Raw genomic sequence first — 7,384 nt, 5'->3', positions numbered from 1 at the left:
CGGTCTGTATAGTTCTATGGATACAGTCCCAAGATGGCTAGGCCGCCACCCACCTCACCATCAGTGACCCAAATACTGTAGCTTCCACAAAGGGTCCCAATGGGCCTTGCCATGATCAGCGTGCACCAGAGCTCATGCTGGTCCTTTCCCCCCAGTGGCGTTACTACTGTAAGGCAGCCCCAGCAGCCGCTTGGGGGAGCAAGCGGCAGCGGGGTCTGTGTGGGCACCGGCACCCGCTCAATGCACTGACATGCTGCTGCCTGCCGCTGCCCATTGGCTGAGGAGGTGAGTCAGACACAGCGCGGTTGCGGCCAGGGCAGAGACGACAAATCTCCCCAATGATTCAATTGACTGTACACAGAGCTGGAGTGGAGTATGTTTGTTCCAGTTGCCCGGAGGAAGATATATATTGGTGCCCCCCCTACACACATACAACCCTATATAACCTTATATAAAATATATATTTCTGTTCAGATAGATAGATAGATAGATAGATAGATAGATAGATAGATAGATATAGATAGATAACACATATATATTTCAGAACTCAGACACAGAAGCAATATCGTTGGCCTTTAAACAACTGATTTAAACTTCCAGGGGGAGGAGAGGTGCCCCCTTGGGAGAAGGAGCCCGGCGGCAGATGACTCCATTGCCTCCCAGATTTCTGCCTCTGCAGAGCTGGCTATTGGCTACTGTGTACAGGATGGGCATGCTAGGACGGCCTGAGATGCGTCGGAGCCAAGGGAAGCAGCAGTGTCTGCTGGTCTATCTTCCCACACACTGGAGAAACACGCTGGAGAGGAGCCTGGGGGGGGGGGGGGGGGGGGAAACGTTTTGGCAGGGGGGAGAAGAATTTATAGTTACGCCACTGCTTTCTCCTATTGGTGTTAGGTGGAGACAGATCTATAACACTGCTGAAATAGTATCAGAAAGCGTATTTATTAATGCACTAATATACTGCACCTATAGTTACTGCATTCCTAAAATCTACTCAGAGGGGTAAAGAGATCCTGGGATAAATGTTATAGACTGCAACTTGTATCTGTTATCCCTCTTGAGCAGTGCAGAAGCCAAATGTTTGGGTGACCAGCTTGCAGTTCCCTAGGTAACACACACATATATGTATATGTATGTATATAATTATATGAGCCTGAGGACTGTTTTTCATAAATATTTTCCACTAAATTTGCATTCTATTATGTGAAAGTGAGGGATATGGTCATCAAATCAACTCTATTTAGTCGACATGCATTGGGTTGGCCACTGAAGGTTGACACCTGAAATAGGTCGACAAGCATTAGGTCAACAATGGCAAGGTCAACAGTGAAAAGGTCGACATGAGTTTCTCACATTTTTGAGCCGACAGGCGGTATTTCATACCCTAGCATCCACTAGGGCGTGTGGTGGGAGAATTTAATGGTGTCCATGTCGACTGTGTCGACATTTGGGACAAAAAAAAGCCATAAAAACTCATGCGATCAGTACAAAATTCTTGTAATAAATTTACAAATATAAGGGCTTCCTATACATCAGAATCATGTGTACTAAACAAATAGAGCCCGCTGTGCCGGACTTAGGGAACATCTCCCCCCTTTCCCCGTGGTCTAATATGTACACTTATGGGGTAATTCAGACATGCTCGCTAAGCTGCGTATATTGCGGCCAAGCCTGCCCGGCTTGGAAGCAATCCAACAGATTGGCGCCCCTGAGGATCAGTAGCTGGAGGCTATACTAATTCCTACTCTGCCATATTTTAGGATTCTGGGATGGTTCAGGCGAGTTGGCTCTGAGTTTAGAAATACATGAATCCTGTATAGGATGACATTGATGCAGGGTTGTCTACCCTCCCGGATTGGCCGGAAGGGTCCCGGAAATTAGTTTCCCCTCCCGGCCCCCCCGGAAAGGTGGGCAAACCTCCCGAATTCCACCGGACCCACCTGCTCACCACCTCATCCCGTCCTTTAAATACCCTGACCGGGCCATTAAATGACGCGATTTGCAGCTTTTCTATAGGGGTGGGGCTAAAATGACATCATATCAAGCCCCTCCCCCTGCAGTTCTGCTGACAGTCTCCTCTCCAGGTTTCTCCAGGAGAGAAGACTGTCAATATAGGCAACCCTGCATTGGTTCTATCATTATACAGCATATGACCACTAAAGCAGATACTCCTTGATGTGGCTGGTGACTAAAGGGGCACACACACAGGCTGAGGCACATGAGGAGAGAGGGCCCTGCTCGTGAGAGCTTACATTCTAAAGGGGAAGGTTAGACAGACAGGGGTGACATAGAAGGGGTAGAAGTGGCCATAAACAGGTTAGGATGAGAGATGGTCAGGTTTTATGCAGGAGGGTGGGAATCTTGATCTCAGCACAATTCATTAGTAATATTGCTATGGCACCATTATCCGTTTTGTACTACCCTGTCTTCTCCACTCAAGTGACTCCAAATGTTGGGTACAGAACCATGCAGTACTGACTAAACTCTGTATTGCTCCAACTGTCCCCTGCCCCTGTTGGGATACATATGATATCAAAACAATTCCCCCCCCCCCCCCCCCCCCCACAGCATGACCCTAATTCTTCCCACTAGTGCCTAAACCCCGTACACTCCGGCCTAAGCCTAAAGCCCCATACACACTAGGCATCCCTTGCCGATACTGAGTGTACACACTGAACAATATCGGTACATTATATATTTCAGTGACATCACTGGGACCCGCTGCTGAACATGCAGGTTCTTTGGCTAAATACAGTACAGCAAAATTGACCTGCATAAGAAAGACAATATCTAGAGGTCGAAGGAAGCATTAGAGCTTAACTTTTATAAAAAATTATATTTATTCATAATACAGTACACACAGAAAAAAATCATCAATAAAATATATATATAAATATACATATTCGCATAAATCCCTAAATAATCCAATTAATATGAATGCATAAAACAAAGAAGAAAGGACAGTAGACACTTTGCCAACTGCTTCCAACTATTGGTATAATTCAATAAACTCTATTGACCATATCCTCCAATAGCCAATTTTTTGATCTCTCAGATTAAACGTGAGATTTCCACAGGCATGCAAAACATCCGGACTTTATGGTTATATTCAATTTGTAAGATTGAAAACAGTCCAGTTAGTCCCATTTTTAATAGTAGTTAAGAGAATCGCTTGGTCTGTAGCTTTGTGATTACACATGGAGAGATATTAGCGGTCAGTAAATTTTAATTCAATGTAGGAAAAGCACCTGTGTAACTGTTGCTTTAAGCCTCACTTTATATGGCAGGACCCTCCGGTAACTTGTGTATAGGAGCAATCCGGCAAAACAGTGTTAGCAGGGTACCTTTATTTATGTATGGTAGCTGTTGTTCCATCAAACCTGACCGCAGTATTGAGACCAGCTCACTGCGTCAGGGAGCCGACCGCACGCACTCAGCCGGGGGTGGACGCTCCAAGGAACACAGTCACACAACCGCTATTAGTATAGCTACCTCTGCTCCAGGTGGATATATGCCGGCATTCACCACACACCAACCGCGTATCTGTAAGTCCAGGAGGAATTCCTCTTTGGGCGTAGACCAGGGGTCTTCAACCCGTGGCCAAGTTGTTTTAGGTGGCCCGCCAGTGAATTGCGCATTTTTTTTATTAAATGCCGTGCTGATTAAAAAAAATAAGGTGCAATGGGCATCACGGTGTGTGGCATATTGTGTAATGGGCATCACGGTGTGTTGCATAATGTGCAATGGGCATCACGGTGTGTGGCATATTGTGCAATGGGCATCACGGTGTGTGGCATATTTTGCAATGGGCATCACGGTGTGTGGCATAATGTGTAATGGGCATCATGGTGTAATGGGCCTTCATGTTTATATGTCACTGTGCGGCCTTTAGACAGCCAACTTAAGCGTGGAAGGACAACAACCGTTCCTGCGGTAACCAATGTCTGGTCATGCAGGTTGCAAAAGTGAGGTGTAAGGTAATTTTTTTCCTGCTAGTTCACACTCTTATAATGAGACCACGCCCCTTATAATTAGGCCACACCCCTTTTGGGGGGGCATGCGCCTACAGCGCATGCAATTTCTTACATACCAAATTATGTATGGGGGCTGCATTTTTATTCTGTTCGTACTGGGACCCTAATTGTTTAGAAATAGCCCTGGTGCTGACTATGTATTGGGGGCAGGGTTTATGTGTATGGGCAGCTGTGCCAACTATCTATGCGAGGGCTGTGCTGTATCTATTAAGAGCTGTGCTAAATACCACAGTAGAGCTTAGTGGCTTCGTTGAATTTTTTAATGTGGCCCACACTGTCTTAAAGGTTGAAGACCCCTGGCATAGACAGTCACAGAATGGCAATTAGCCTGGCGGGGAAAGTGCTCTTTACGCGTTTCTCCGTCCTCCCGGTATGACGGTTTCTTCAGAAGATACTTCCCAAATTGACCTGCATGTTCAGCAGACAGGAGGGGTCATTAAAAATGTGTGGAAGCGTGCATCATCAGCGATAATGAGTGTACAAACTAGACAATATTTTAAAAGATATCGCTCAGGTGCCCCTTTCATACAGACTCTGTGGCACCCTAAATTCAGAGCCTGCCCTGTATGTGGCGATTTTATTATTTGCTACTGAAGCTATGTATGTATTTCTGTTACAGTCTGCAGCTGTGTATTGTATTGAAGATCTGATACAATCAGTGGCGGATTCAGGGGGGGGGGGCACCCGGGCATGTGCCCCCCTGTCATTTTTGTAGCTGAGGACCAGGGCTTTCCAACGAGCCCAGCCCCGTGTCTCTATACCCCCGGGAACCGGAGATATCGCCTGGCAAACCTGTAACGTTTTTTCCCCATAGGATAATATGGGACCCGTCAATTCCGACCCCCACCCGGTTCCGACGGCTGCCAGTTCCCGCCCTGGCATCACAGAAGCTTGTGGTTGATTTAATTCAGTTCCGAATCGCTGGGCCTTCAATATGATACCAGGCTGGTCCAAATTGGTCAATCAGTTCCAGAGATATTGCGTGTAAACCGATTTTTTTATTTTTGAAATGTAATTTCATGGCTGTTCATTTACTTTGAGGGCAGATTACTCTGGAACCAAACGTTCCAGTTTCACTGGACCAAAATCATTCAAAGCCTACTCAAAAGTTCTTCAATATAATACGTGTCTCATGTAAATGGGTCAGTTGGTTCCGAAGATATAGCCGGTTAAATGAGATAACTGGTTAAAGGGGGGAGGGGTGGTTTTCTCTACCCCTCACACCAGAAAATGCAGGGACTAGGCTGGTGTAAAAGGGGCCAACCTGGGAATGCATTTTCTGGTGTGAAAGGGGTATTATTTCAAATAGCTGGGACCTGCAGTGCTCTGAATACAGCCAGGCTCTGCCACTGTCAGTGGCTATCACTTCTTCCATGGCGGCAGCTGTCCCCCATTTACCACGAGCATGTATTCCCCCTTGGCAATGAGCATGTAATCCCACATGGCAACGAGCATGGAACCTCTGGCAATGAGCATAGAACCCTTGGCAATGAGCATGTAGAGAAGCAGCACTTATGTAGCATAATGTTTAATAGGCATTATGGTGTTCGACATAATACATAATGGACATCATGCCGTGTAACTTAACGTGTAATGGACATTATGGTGTAAATGTTTAATGCGTGCCTTTGGTGGACAATGTCCCTGTTTATGAAGCGTATTGTGAATTTTGGCTTAATCTGTGTGGCATTATGTGAATTCTGGCTCAATCCATGTGGCATTATGTGAATTCTGGCTCAATCCATGTGGCATTTTGTGAATTTTGTCTCAATCCGTGTGGCATTATGTGAATTTTGGCTCAATCCACGTGGCATTATGGGAATTTTGGCTCAATCCGTGTGGCATTATGTGAATTTTTTCCCAATCCGTGTGGCATTATGTGAATTTTGGCTCAATCCGTATGGCATTTTATGCATTTTGGCTCAATCCGTGTGGCATTATGTGAATTTTGGCTCAATCCATGTGGCATTATGTGAATTTTGACACAATCCATGTGGCATTATTTGAATTTTGGCTCATTCCATTTGGCATCATGTGTAAGGGGCAAGTATAATGGGGTCTAGTATTTTGTTGCATAATGTGTAGAAGTTGTATATGGTGTTGACACGCCCCCTGTTGAGTGGCCACACACCCTTTTCCAGAGCGCGCACTTTAAATGCCAGGGCCTATTTTTAATTCCAATCCCACCCTCTCCTGCCGCTCTCTTAGCATGTACACTGGCACCACTAACACCGCCCCTCCCCCACCCAAACCCTTTTATATCATGGTGCCCCCCCTGTCATTTTATCCTGGATCCGCCCCTGGATACAATGTTACTGTGTGTTGTACTGATGCTCTGATACAATGGTACTGTTACTGTTTGTTGTATTAATGTTTTGATACAATGTGTACAATATGGATACTCTGATACAATGTTACTGTGTGTTGTATGGATACTCTGATACAATGTTACTGTGTATTGTATTGATGCTATGATAAAATGATACTGTATTGATGCTCTGATACAATGTTAATGTGTGTTGTATCTATGCTCTGACACAATGGGTGAGATTTAATAGGATGAGAGATTCAGAAAGTGAGAGATTTGGTGAGAAATCTGAAGTTTTTTAAAGCGGCAATAATTTACACTGCAAACTCAAACTGGTTTTGCTGTGTAAATGATTGCCGCTTTAAAAAAACTGGAGATTTCTCACCAAATCTCTCACTTTCTGATTCTCTCATCCTATTAAATCTCACCCAATGTTACTGTGTGTTGTAATGATGCTCTGATACGATGTTACTGTGTTGTATCTATGCTCTGACACAATGTTACTGTGTGTTGTATTGATGCTCTGATACAATGTTACTGTGTGTTGTATTGATGCTCTGATATAATGTTGCTGTGTGTTGTACTGATGCTCTGATACAATGGCCCTTATTCTGATCTGTGCGGCCGGAGCCGCATACGTTGCTCCGGCCGCACAAACCAATCCCCGCCTACAATACGGATCGCCACGGCCGTCCGTACGCGGACGGCTGGCGATCCGCATGAAAATGGTGGGGCGTACGCCTCCACCATGGTGGGAGCTGCCCCCTGCATTCGATGGTCGGCGACCATCGAAGGCAGGGCCGCACGCTCCACCAGCACCCGCAAGCTTAGACCACACGGACAATCGTCAGTGTGAAAGCTTGTATGGGGGCGGAGAGCTGACATCCGGCGATGTCAGCTTTCCGCCCCCATCACTGGCGTCATAGCCTCATTACCATGCATACGCCCCACGTTTGCATGGGAACGCCCATGAAACGCTGGGCGTATTCATAGGTAAATGAGGCTATTAAGCCCCTCACGCCCCTATACGCCCCCTTTGCGG

This window comes from Crinia signifera, chromosome 2 (assembly GCF_055691185.1).
Source record: "Crinia signifera chromosome 2, ASM5569118v1, whole genome shotgun sequence".
Taxonomy (NCBI): domain Eukaryota; kingdom Metazoa; phylum Chordata; class Amphibia; order Anura; family Myobatrachidae; genus Crinia; species Crinia signifera.
This window is presented reverse-complemented; position numbering follows the sequence as displayed.